The 10,203-nt window shown below is 45.5% G+C and overlaps 3 long non-coding RNA genes across 5 annotated transcripts; 1 reads left to right on the forward strand and 2 right to left on the reverse strand.

The window, feature by feature from the left end:
- Nucleotides 1–600: 600 nt before the first annotated feature.
- Nucleotides 601–5,816, reverse strand: LOC148640894 (uncharacterized). Its single transcript, XR_015930278.1, has 4 exons — nucleotides 5,448–5,816; nucleotides 5,175–5,355; nucleotides 5,058–5,103; nucleotides 601–726 (listed from the first exon to the last, which is right to left on the reverse strand). It is a non-coding gene; the product is annotated as an uncharacterized LOC148640894 (long non-coding RNA).
- LOC148640895 (uncharacterized) lies at nucleotides 608–6,128 on the forward strand. Of its 2 annotated transcripts, none has more exons than XR_015930276.1 (3): nucleotides 608–744; nucleotides 5,209–5,334; nucleotides 5,813–6,128. It is a non-coding gene; the product is annotated as an uncharacterized LOC148640895 (long non-coding RNA). The 2 variants fall into 2 exon arrangements; XR_015930277.1 differs by lacking the exon at nucleotides 608–744 and adding an exon at nucleotides 4,753–5,118.
- Nucleotides 6,129–7,501: 1,373 nt separating this feature from the next.
- LOC148640896 (uncharacterized) lies at nucleotides 7,502–9,388 on the reverse strand. Of its 2 annotated transcripts, none has more exons than XR_015930334.1 (3): nucleotides 9,029–9,388; nucleotides 8,506–8,726; nucleotides 7,502–7,626 (listed from the first exon to the last, which is right to left on the reverse strand). It is a non-coding gene; the product is annotated as an uncharacterized LOC148640896 (long non-coding RNA). The 2 variants fall into 2 exon arrangements; XR_015930333.1 differs by lacking the exon at nucleotides 9,029–9,388 and adding an exon at nucleotides 8,916–9,028.
- Nucleotides 9,389–10,203: the final 815 nt, after the last annotated feature.

A 10,203-nucleotide genomic window follows, 5' to 3' on the forward strand; every position in this document is an offset into this window, starting at 1 on the left:
TAATTAACATTTCAAATTATTCTAATTCATTATAATGAATAATTTGTTTATGTAGTAAGTGAATTAAAGTTCATTAGTATTAAACAAATCTCACCGGGGGCTGGTCTTGGAGATGGGCTTCTGCGATTGGGCTAAACCTCATGTCAATCATATAAAGACAACCCTTAAGAACTGCGTCATTTTTGGGGGTGTGGTGACTTGATTGACAGGCCTTTCAACCAATCAGAATAGAGAAAATGGGGTTTTATTCCATAATTTAAGTGCTGCTTCAAATTGACCAATCATCTAGGAGCATAAATCTTGGAGGTGGGCTCTAATCCAGACATTTTGATTGGCTGGTGTGACGTCATCATTTGGGGACACCCTCTCATGAATAATGGGACACACCCCTTAGTCAATTATGCGACACGCCCCTTCGTTGACCACGCCCTCATGAATATGCATCGTGGGCGGTGCTTGTTCACCATTTTGTTTGGTTTTATGTTTGTGCTAGAAATAATGTTACGAAGAAAAGAAGAAGAAAGTAAGACAGAAGTCAATATTCTTTATTAAGTTTTGCAAGCATACAAATCGAAGACAGTTGGCAACAATGAAACAAAAAAACACAGTGAGTTACAGAATAACAAGTAACAGCGTCCGGGATGACGATTTCCTGTCCAGCGCCAACAGTCTGGTCAGTGCGGGACGGGTTCTGTCCGGGCGGCAGGGACAGCAGCCAGGGGAGACCTGAAACAAGACAAGCAGGTAAGAGCTCGGATTTCAGCACTGAGCAGCAGCGCAGCGACAATAATCAGACAGGAGTGAGGAGCTGCGCTGGCGGAGGGGCTCAGGGAATCACGCGGCAGTACAGCGCAGCTCGCTTTGCGGAACACGGGCTCGTCCCAATGTCGGGAAAATGAGTTTGGAATAAAAAGGGCTCAAGACTTCCAGACCGTGTCCTTACTGTCACGAGAAATACTCACCCGCTTTAATTTCGATTCAAATTTAGGAACCCTATGAAGTTTTATTAATTTCAACGTTCAATCACTACACATCGGTCAGGAAGTTGACCAAGACGCGGTTTGTTCACATCGCGCTGCAGCGCCGACAGAGACGCGGTCTGTTTGTCCGAGCTGGGTTGTGCTTTTTAAACTCTACTCTCACCCGTATGTTGCTTTTATATTTTAACTCGTTCTAGGTTCGCCTTGGCTTTTTCAAAAGAACTCACCGCTCTAAGAACTCTGTATATTCCGGGGTCATGCAGAGCGAGGTGTGCTGTACAGTACGGCCATCACATCTGTCCGGGACAGTGCGGGATACCGAGCACTAGATCAGTTAATGGGTTCTAGACTGTTGAACAGTTAAAACTCCAGTACAGAACACTCCCCTCAACAGGGTGTCACTACTAATCAAGTGCTTCCCGTAACTAGATCTAGTTCTCCATTTGCCCGTGAGCACAGGTCCCTCAGTTCCACAGCAAATCATGTCAACCCCCTGCATTGTTAAATACAACTAGTCCTAGATCTACACCCAGTACCCCAGCAATGAGCCACAACTTTACAGTCAAGCAATGTTTATTCATAAACAGGAAACAATGAATAACAAACAATAAAACATACAGTTGATTTTTGTAATTGCATACATTTGATCATATTCAAGCACTGCCAGTTCACTCCTGTAATTTCAAGTGACAGTAAAGACTGGGAAACATGTGGGTGAAGCTGCCTTTGAGACAATAACTGCCTGCAGTCTGGACACAGGCAGCTCAATATTCTTAGCATCCTCCTCTCTGCAGCTACCAAATTGTCTATTCTTGAGGTTTTTTTATTTTCTTCAGCCTGTAAAATGCTGCTCAGGAGGTTTTAAATGTGGAGACTGGCCTGGCCAGTACAAGACTGTCCACTGTTTCCTCCTGCTGACCTCCTGACTGAGCTGTTCCTGCACAAGACAGTGGGGTGTAGCTGACAAGCCCAGCAACAGGTTCAGTGTTCTGGTTTTAAATCTTAGATGATTGAGAATAATAGTATTGATACAGAAACAAGTATATAAGATGGAGTTCTAGACAACTACAGAATATGCTTGATGAATTGTACATGTCAGACTTCCACATTAATGCAGATTACTTCAGTGCTGCAGCTGTAGTGAAGGAGTGTCAGTGTGATGTCAGGGTGTGGGGATCTAAGCCAACTCACCCTGTAAATCAGATTCTCCTCAATTTGGAAATCTGAATCTCGGCCCTCTGTGAGTGTGGATGAACACCAGGAGGCAGCAGGAATAGTGGTGAATTAATCCTCATCGTGTCATATGGTCTGACTTATTGGGACACATTCATGTTACCTGCATTTCAGAGTGTAAACCAGTAAATGAGCTCACTGTACTCAGTGTCATCAATGAAGATGAGGTATCGCCTGTTCTTGAGATGCTTTTACTTTGCATCATGCTAAAGCAGTGACTTCGAGTTGGATTGAGATCTACAGCCACTCTTGACCAGTTTCTGTTTTGTCCTGATGAGCTCTTTGGTTGCACTGACTGGATGCTTTGGGTCATTGTCATGCTGCATGGTGCAGCACTGTCCAATAAGTATGGAAGCCTTTTCTGCTTCATCAGAGACCCTGTTTCTATAAACTTCAGAAATCACTCTGCTGCTGCCATCATTAGCTACATCCTTAATGAAGATGAGTGACCCAGTCCGAGACATTCCTGCATCCCCAGGCCATGACATTACCTCCCCCAGCCTTCAGCATGCGCTCAGAATACAGAGATGACAGGTTCAAGTGTGGAGAAAGAAAGGAGCTGCAGATGCTCCAGTGAACAGCACCTCCTGTGAGAGTCATGGCCTGGCCTGGGGAGATCATGAGGAGACTCCTTCACCTGTCTGTCTCCATCAGCACTAGTGTACTGCATCACTGCAGCTCAAACCTGAAGGCTGTGGACTCAGAGCTGAGAGCTCCAGCAACACCTCAATGTCCTCTGCGCTCCCTCTGAGCTCAGATGCTGATCACATGTACAGGAGTAGGATTAGAGGTGGTGTTAGTTAGGGACCATACATGTCATCTACATCTCAGCCCAGAGGACACACATCAAATATTCAGGTGCTGTAGCTTTGAGTCAGTTTATAATGCAACCAAGGAGGTCATCAGGAGAATAACTGTAGAAACACCTTAACTTGTTGGGTCTAATGCCTAGATTTCATCCTTATTGACAGAAGGAAAAACAATTGAAGTATGACCACCTGAAGACTAAATAAGAGCTTGGTGGGAACAGCAAAGCATCTCAGATGATTACAGAGGGCAGTGAGCTCAATGGGTCTCAGACCTCACGCAGTTACTATCTCAGAGGGATATACAAGCACATACTCTTATACACTCTGAAATGTATTTAAAGTGAATGTGTCCCAGTAACTTCTAAATGGAAAGCTGAACATTTTTTTATTCCAATATGATCAAATGTATGCAGAGAATTACCACAGAATAAAACCAGGATAATATTTCTGTTCTGATCACAAGAAAAAATTGCTTGACTGTAAAGTTGACTCATTGCAGTACTGATGGAGGACACTGTACCTTTCCAATGAAAACCTGCATTTTCAAGTGTCCCACAGTATCAATACACCTTGACAGGAGGGGCTTACTGACACAGCCAGTGACATGAATTAATGTGCTTTGTTCATATTCTGGGCTGTTAGAATTCTTCCACTGGACCATGAAAAAGATCTGAGTGTCTTTGGGTGGGAGTGCAGCTGAGTCTGTTGGTAGAAGGAGATTGTTCAGCTGTAGGAAAAACCTGCCTGTTTGAATGTGCTCCGAGTGGAGAGGAGTGTCAGTGTGGGAGCTGCAGAGGAACAAGTAGGGGAGAATTCCACACTGAGAAGAACATTTATTCTGGCTCTGGAGTTTTCTTCATGTGTGAGACAATAGCTACAATTGTCCTTAACACTGTCACTGTAGAGTCCTGATATCTGAATCACATTCACATACTAACTGCAGGATTCAGACTCACTCCACATCATCAGTAAACATGTCCTTCCCCTGCAACAGTCGAGTTCACCCCAACACAAGCACAGGAGAACTGCTGTGGTTTGGATGCTGTCAGAAAGCAGGCAAGGGGCAGGAACCATTAACATTCATCACAGGAGAGTGTATAAACCAGAGAAAATAAACTGGTTTAGTAATGAGTGCTGCGAATGAGGTTTATTAACTGTTTGGGCAGGATGTTGAGGTAATGGGTTGAGCACAGGTGTAGAAGTGATTGCTTTCAGTCTTGGAGCCTCTTCAGACTCCTGTCTCAAGGTGTCCTGTTTCTCTACTACCTGATGGCCTCCCGACACAGCCAGCTCCACAGCCAGAACAATTTCCTTGTTTCCTTTCCAGAGTGGAGTCAACACCTGCTTGTTCCTTATTTGTGTTCCCTGTGAGCAGTGTTGCCTTGAGGTGAATAAAGAGCATGAGTGGGCAGTGTAGTGTCAGTGTGGGAGCCCATCTTGTCTCAGGGTATTGTAGTGTGAAGGTGGGACCTTGATACTGGAATCAGAGCTACTTGCAGCCTCTCCAGTCCACTGCATTACAGTGTAGCTGCACCCAGTGCTGTTGAATTGATAATGAGCAGGATCAGCAGTAATTAAGCAGCTGGTTGAGTCAGATTACTGCAGTGGAGTGCACTGGAAGGGCTGCAAGCTTAGAAGCTCAGACTAAAACCTATTTTTAACCTCGGATGAGATTTAATCTTGTGTTTAACTGTCCCTGTTAGGGGATTTTTGGTCTCTCGTGTCCGTGTTTGAAAACTCGCTGTTTAGTAGCAGAGACGAGCAGCTCCGGGATCCGCCGCCCCTATTGGCCGAGTCTGAATGAGAAGGCAGGTGCGGTCAGTCTGCAATTAGACTTCAATCCGCGGCTGTTTAGCGGTTCCGACGCCCGAGTCGCTTCTCTGCCTTTAAATAGCGAGTTTGCAAACAAGGAAAGTTTCTCAAATTTACCGTTTAACTTGAGCGGAATCCTGGGCGACGGCTGTCGGCTTTTCTCGGTCCCAGTGGAAAATATTATAAAATGGGGCTTGAAAAGTAAATGAATTTCGAAACTTACTTTTGGCGGAGCTGTCGGACGGGCTGTAGGACTTGTGGCTTCGACTCTGCGGAGAAACATGGTATTAAAATCGTGCTTCAGCTTCTTTAAACTGCTTGTTGTATGTTGTGTTTTTACCTGCACAATACGCTTTTTCTCGTTTGTATTTCAGGTTTCTCCAGGATCCTGGCGCGGCTCTGGGCTTTAAACGATGGCTGTCGGGTCTTTCTCGGCGTGGAGACCTGAGCGCAGACCCACCCGTGTACCGAGTGACCGGAGCTCCGCGGCGGATTCACAGGCGAGTCCGAGTCTCTTCTTCCTGAAGGCCGAGAGAAACCCGGTTAGGAAAGCGCAGCTTCAAGACTCGTTTAGGATTGAAAACCAGTTTCTCAGGGGCTTCGTCTCTCTTACCGGTATCGACTCACTGTGGAGCTGGAGGTCCGGCTGGGTTTTCTTTCTCCGGAGCCGGTTTGCATGAAGACGCGCCGACCGCTCCGTTTAGCTTGAACTGGGGGAAACTGGTAACTCGAGTTACTGGTCACCGACCGCAGGAAACTGGAGCCCAGCCGTGTGAGACCCGGTGTGAAAACCGAAACCCCCGGTGTGAGGAGAGAGAGAGAAACCGCTTACCGTGCTCTCGAAACGCCGCCTGTCCTGTTGTAAAGGTTAAAGCGAGAGAGTTAAAACATTTAAAATGTATTTCTCGTAGAAAAAGGTGCTGCTTTTGTCAAAACCTGAAAGAAAAACGTAATGCATGTTTTTTTTTTCCCCGGCAGCCGAGCAAAGCGCCTGTACCGGGAGAGCAGCGGGGTACCAGCCGCCTCTCTCCCAGCCAGCGAGCCGCCGGAGTCCCCCCACCTTCCCTCCCTCTGGCCGGGACCCCAGCTTGCATCGGTCTGGAGCACAGACCCGCCCCTATTTATAACGTGAACCCCCTGATGAGCGAGAAAAGGACGAAAAAGGTAGCAAAATAAGAGACACTAGGGACCGAGATGGAAATGCGTGGATACCTGCTTAAAAACACTGCTGTATAGTGTAATTGTTTTATGCTTTATATCCTTATTTGCTGTAATAAACTGCTGTGACTGTTAATTGGTTAATTGATTGGTCTGGGGTGTGGGAGGGTGGGGTACAGGGGTGTAGAGAACCGTGAATCGGGTTGAATTGAGCGCTACAACCGCGGGACACCGGGCTGTCGTGGTCGGGGGAATCGGTAGTCGTGAGCCGCTGGTCTGGGGCCTAGATTGCAGCCTCCATCCCCGGCCTCGATTAGAGCCCCGCCGCCCGAGGACACTCGCAGCCCGGTAGGTGAAGGATGACGCTCCGCGCTGCTGAGGGAACGCGTCCCGTCACCATGGTGACTGAGACAGGGGGTGTGGCTGGGCTTAAGGGCGGGGTTCAGTGTTAATAGTGTCCAATCAGCGTGTGGAAGAGGTGAGTGTAAGAACAGCCAATTAGAAGAGTGCAAGTTCAGCTCGAGAGAAAAATATCAGCCGACCCAGACGGGTCTCGAACCCGGGGCTCCGGGGTGGAGATTTGTAGAGTCAGGGTTTAAGCTGAGTGAGCTATACTTCCTGCCAAATCTGGAGTAACTCCGCGGTCATACTTATCTGGCTACATTTCGGTAAACGAAAAAAAAATCAAAATAATAAAAACGTATCCCTTCCGTTCTTGCCATTCTAAAAGTAGTCTCTCTGCTCATCTACTGTGTTTCGGGTTTTACAAAAGTTCTTCTTTGCGGGCTTGAACCCAGGTCTGTACTGACCGCACATTAGCCTGGGGATTTGAACCGGGACTCTCACCACCCGCAGCCCAGCGCGCTACACGACGAGCCACAGCGCCGTGCAGAACTTTAAGCGCTGCCATATATAAAAGCTTCAAAACTGCGATTCACGCCCCGGCCGAGTGCAGGACCCTCTTCTGTAATAAAGACAGAGCAGAAGCACAGCTGGACTGTAGGAGCTACTGCACAACTGCAGCTCAGATGAAGTGAATTGATGATGTTTGTGAAGATTGAGGAGAGTTGGAGCTGCGCTGAATCCTGCAGTGATCTGTAGCTGCTGTGATCCTGCACAGTGTTCAGAGGGGCTGTCAGTCCTGCCTGTTGCACAGGACTCTGCTTCACTGTGAAAGGTGTTGCAGTGAGTCAGTGTGACTCCATCTGTTTGTATTGAACAGCTCTGAGTTTGACAGTATGATGGAATTAGACTTGAATTAGAAATGTGGACAATCAGGCTTCATCTTTCCACTGTTCTCCATGAGAATCTCCCCCCTCACAAGGCACAGAGCTCATATCAGAAACTCGATATAATGACTAGCAGAGAGCTCTATCATCACCACGAAGACCACAGTTTCCTTCACAGACACTGAAAATAAAACCCAAGAGCATGGAAGAGGTGTTCACAACCTGATTTTAATTAAAGAACAAAAATAAGATAAAACCAAGTGACTAAAAGATTGCTCAGGAGTGTTTTATTATGTTAAAACAGTACATTAGTGTAGTGAATCATCAGAATGAAGGAGTGAAGGAACAGGCAGCTGATATCCGTGTCCATTCCTGAGGCTGGTACAGATTCTCCAGAGGCCGTCCCTGAGAAAATACCCACAGCAGTGTAGGAGCAGCTCAGACAGAGGGATCAAAGGGCACAACACAGTTTACTACAACAGAGCTCATCTCCTTTCAACACAACAACTGACAACACTATTCCACAACACGATGGCAATTACAAGAATGAACAGAGAGAATACAAACATGCAGCATAACATAACACACAGCAAACTGAAGAGATCCAGCAGAGACAAGTTTAAGTGTAAAACCTGTACAGGTATATATAAAGCAATATATATATATATAACAGATATTCAAAACATTGTCTATGTCTATACATATTCAATAACATTGCTGGTAAATTTAACATTTAAATGTTTAGGGAATTATTTTTAAATAAAGATTAAATCAGAATCTATTCTCTCTTTATCTATTCTAGTGCTGAGAAAAATCAATATTATAATGTAATAACTAAATCAACAAACACAAATCAACACATAATCTCTGTCTTCTAGATCTCTCACGGATACAGTATAGAGCTACAGAGGAGAGAGACTGGAGCTAAACCAGCTGGTTACTGGTTAAACTGGACCAAACAAACACCTTTTCCCAGCTCTTCAGCTGCTGCTGATCAAAAACACGTGGATCATCTGCAGCCACACTGACCCCTCCAGAACCAGGACTGGACAGCCCTGCTGCAGACACACACTGATCCCTGCAGGACTGGACACCTCTTACTTACTTTATTGTCCCAGAGGGGAAAGTGTTTTTGCAGACAGGTAAAAGACACAACACAATACACATCACATTTAACACAACAAGAGCCAATTCATAATATGTATGATTAGAACAAATAAATAAAGTAAAATCTACCCTCAGTTCTCACAGCTTCTATTAAAGACGAGCTCTTGTCCTGCCTACCTCCTTCCTCAGGGCTGTGGAGTGGACAGTGGACTGTCCAGCTGGTCCTCATGATCCTCACAGCTCAGGGACTCAGCCTTTGGAAAGGTCTGAGCTTCAGTCTTGTTTCTCCAGTAACAGTTAGAAGAAGCGTTCTGACACACGAAGGTCTCACCATCATCGTCTTCTTCATCATCAAATTCATCTGCACGAAGGTTCACGATCACTGAGGCTCAACGTGTCTGAAGCAGAAATAAAGTTTCCACAGCAACTCGTGTAACTTAGCGCCGTGATTTCATGTGCTCAGACGAACAAAATACGAGACAAACCGCAACAGTTTACAGCTAAAGCACAAAAAACCGCCTCGGATTTTTCACAAAGAAAAGCGACACCGATTAAATGTTACTTCTGGCTAAATAATAAATCCTTACTGTTTCTTAAACGCAGAGGAACAACAACACATTTAAAATTCCCGCCCCTCTCCTGAATCTCGGAGTTTATTGGGCAACTGGTCCGAGTCTCGTCTATAATTGGGAAAACTTACTGTCAATCAGAAATAACTCCCACTGACCAATCGCGACATCGCTGGGCTCAATCCAGAGATCTGATTGGCTGTGTATCTTCTCATTCATAAACAAGCGAGTACTGACCCCAGTCACATGATCCGGGTGTTTAATACACACCAGACCCTCACTACTGCACTGTAAACCAGCCCTCCATAGACTCGTGTATCACCACCGCTGCCGGTCGAACTGTTATCGGAATCGACACCCCCTGCTGTAACCCGATCAATGGGCTTCGTTTTATTTCGAAATCACTGACACTGCGGACTTTCTTACGTTTTCACTTTAACATCCAAAGACATCCCCGAAGTCCACATATTTAAACGTAAATTGTAGTTTTGAAGGACGAGTCACAATAATGACAGTTTTGACTCCAAAACACGATAATAACATGCTTTACAATAGAATGTACATTATTATTTAGTATTATACTCGTCAAATTACTTTTTTACAGGACTCCGAAACATAACCTATATCTAGTAGCCTTGAAAAATAATCTAGGATACACATTTTAATGTTAAAGGATTAAGTGAACAATCAGTTCAATATACAAGAAGGAAAACACAACGTTCAGCTCACACCTGAAGAAGGCTCGACAGCCGAAACGTTGTATTTTCTTTCTTCTCTTTTCAGCAGGTAATAAACCTATTACTTGTTCCTTTGCAGCCTACGCATGCTGACACGGCTACCCACCTGAACTACTCCAATCAGTTCAAATGTCGACATTTAAAGATGCAGTAACACTGTGAAAAGAGATGTCAGAAGGTGACATTTCACAGTGTGGCCGCCAGGCGGAGACCTTGCTATAAGTGTCTATGGAGGCTGTTTATAATGAAGCCCTTTTCAGTTTCCAGCTGTGTTCCACTGACCGTGATGTCATCTGTATCCAGTCCAGCTCCTGGCCCTGAGCCTCAGTGACACAACAGACACCAGCTCCAGGCCAAGAGTCTCAGACTGACATTCATCAGCTCTGAATGAGGCTCAGTGGGATGTTGTGCTGAAGGTGCCTGAACACTTGCCTCTCTCAATGATCTTCCTGAACACGTCTTTTCATCAAGATAACAGGCTCAGTGCAGTGTGCTGACTGAAATCATGTTCTCATCACAAATGTTTTACTCGAAGGTCAGGTTTTCAGATTCTGTGTACGTCTCTTTGA

This window comes from Lepisosteus platostomus, chromosome 25 (genome assembly GCF_059453375.1).
Source record: "Lepisosteus platostomus isolate fLepPlt1 chromosome 25, fLepPlt1.hap1, whole genome shotgun sequence".
Classification (NCBI taxonomy): domain Eukaryota; kingdom Metazoa; phylum Chordata; class Actinopteri; order Semionotiformes; family Lepisosteidae; genus Lepisosteus; species Lepisosteus platostomus.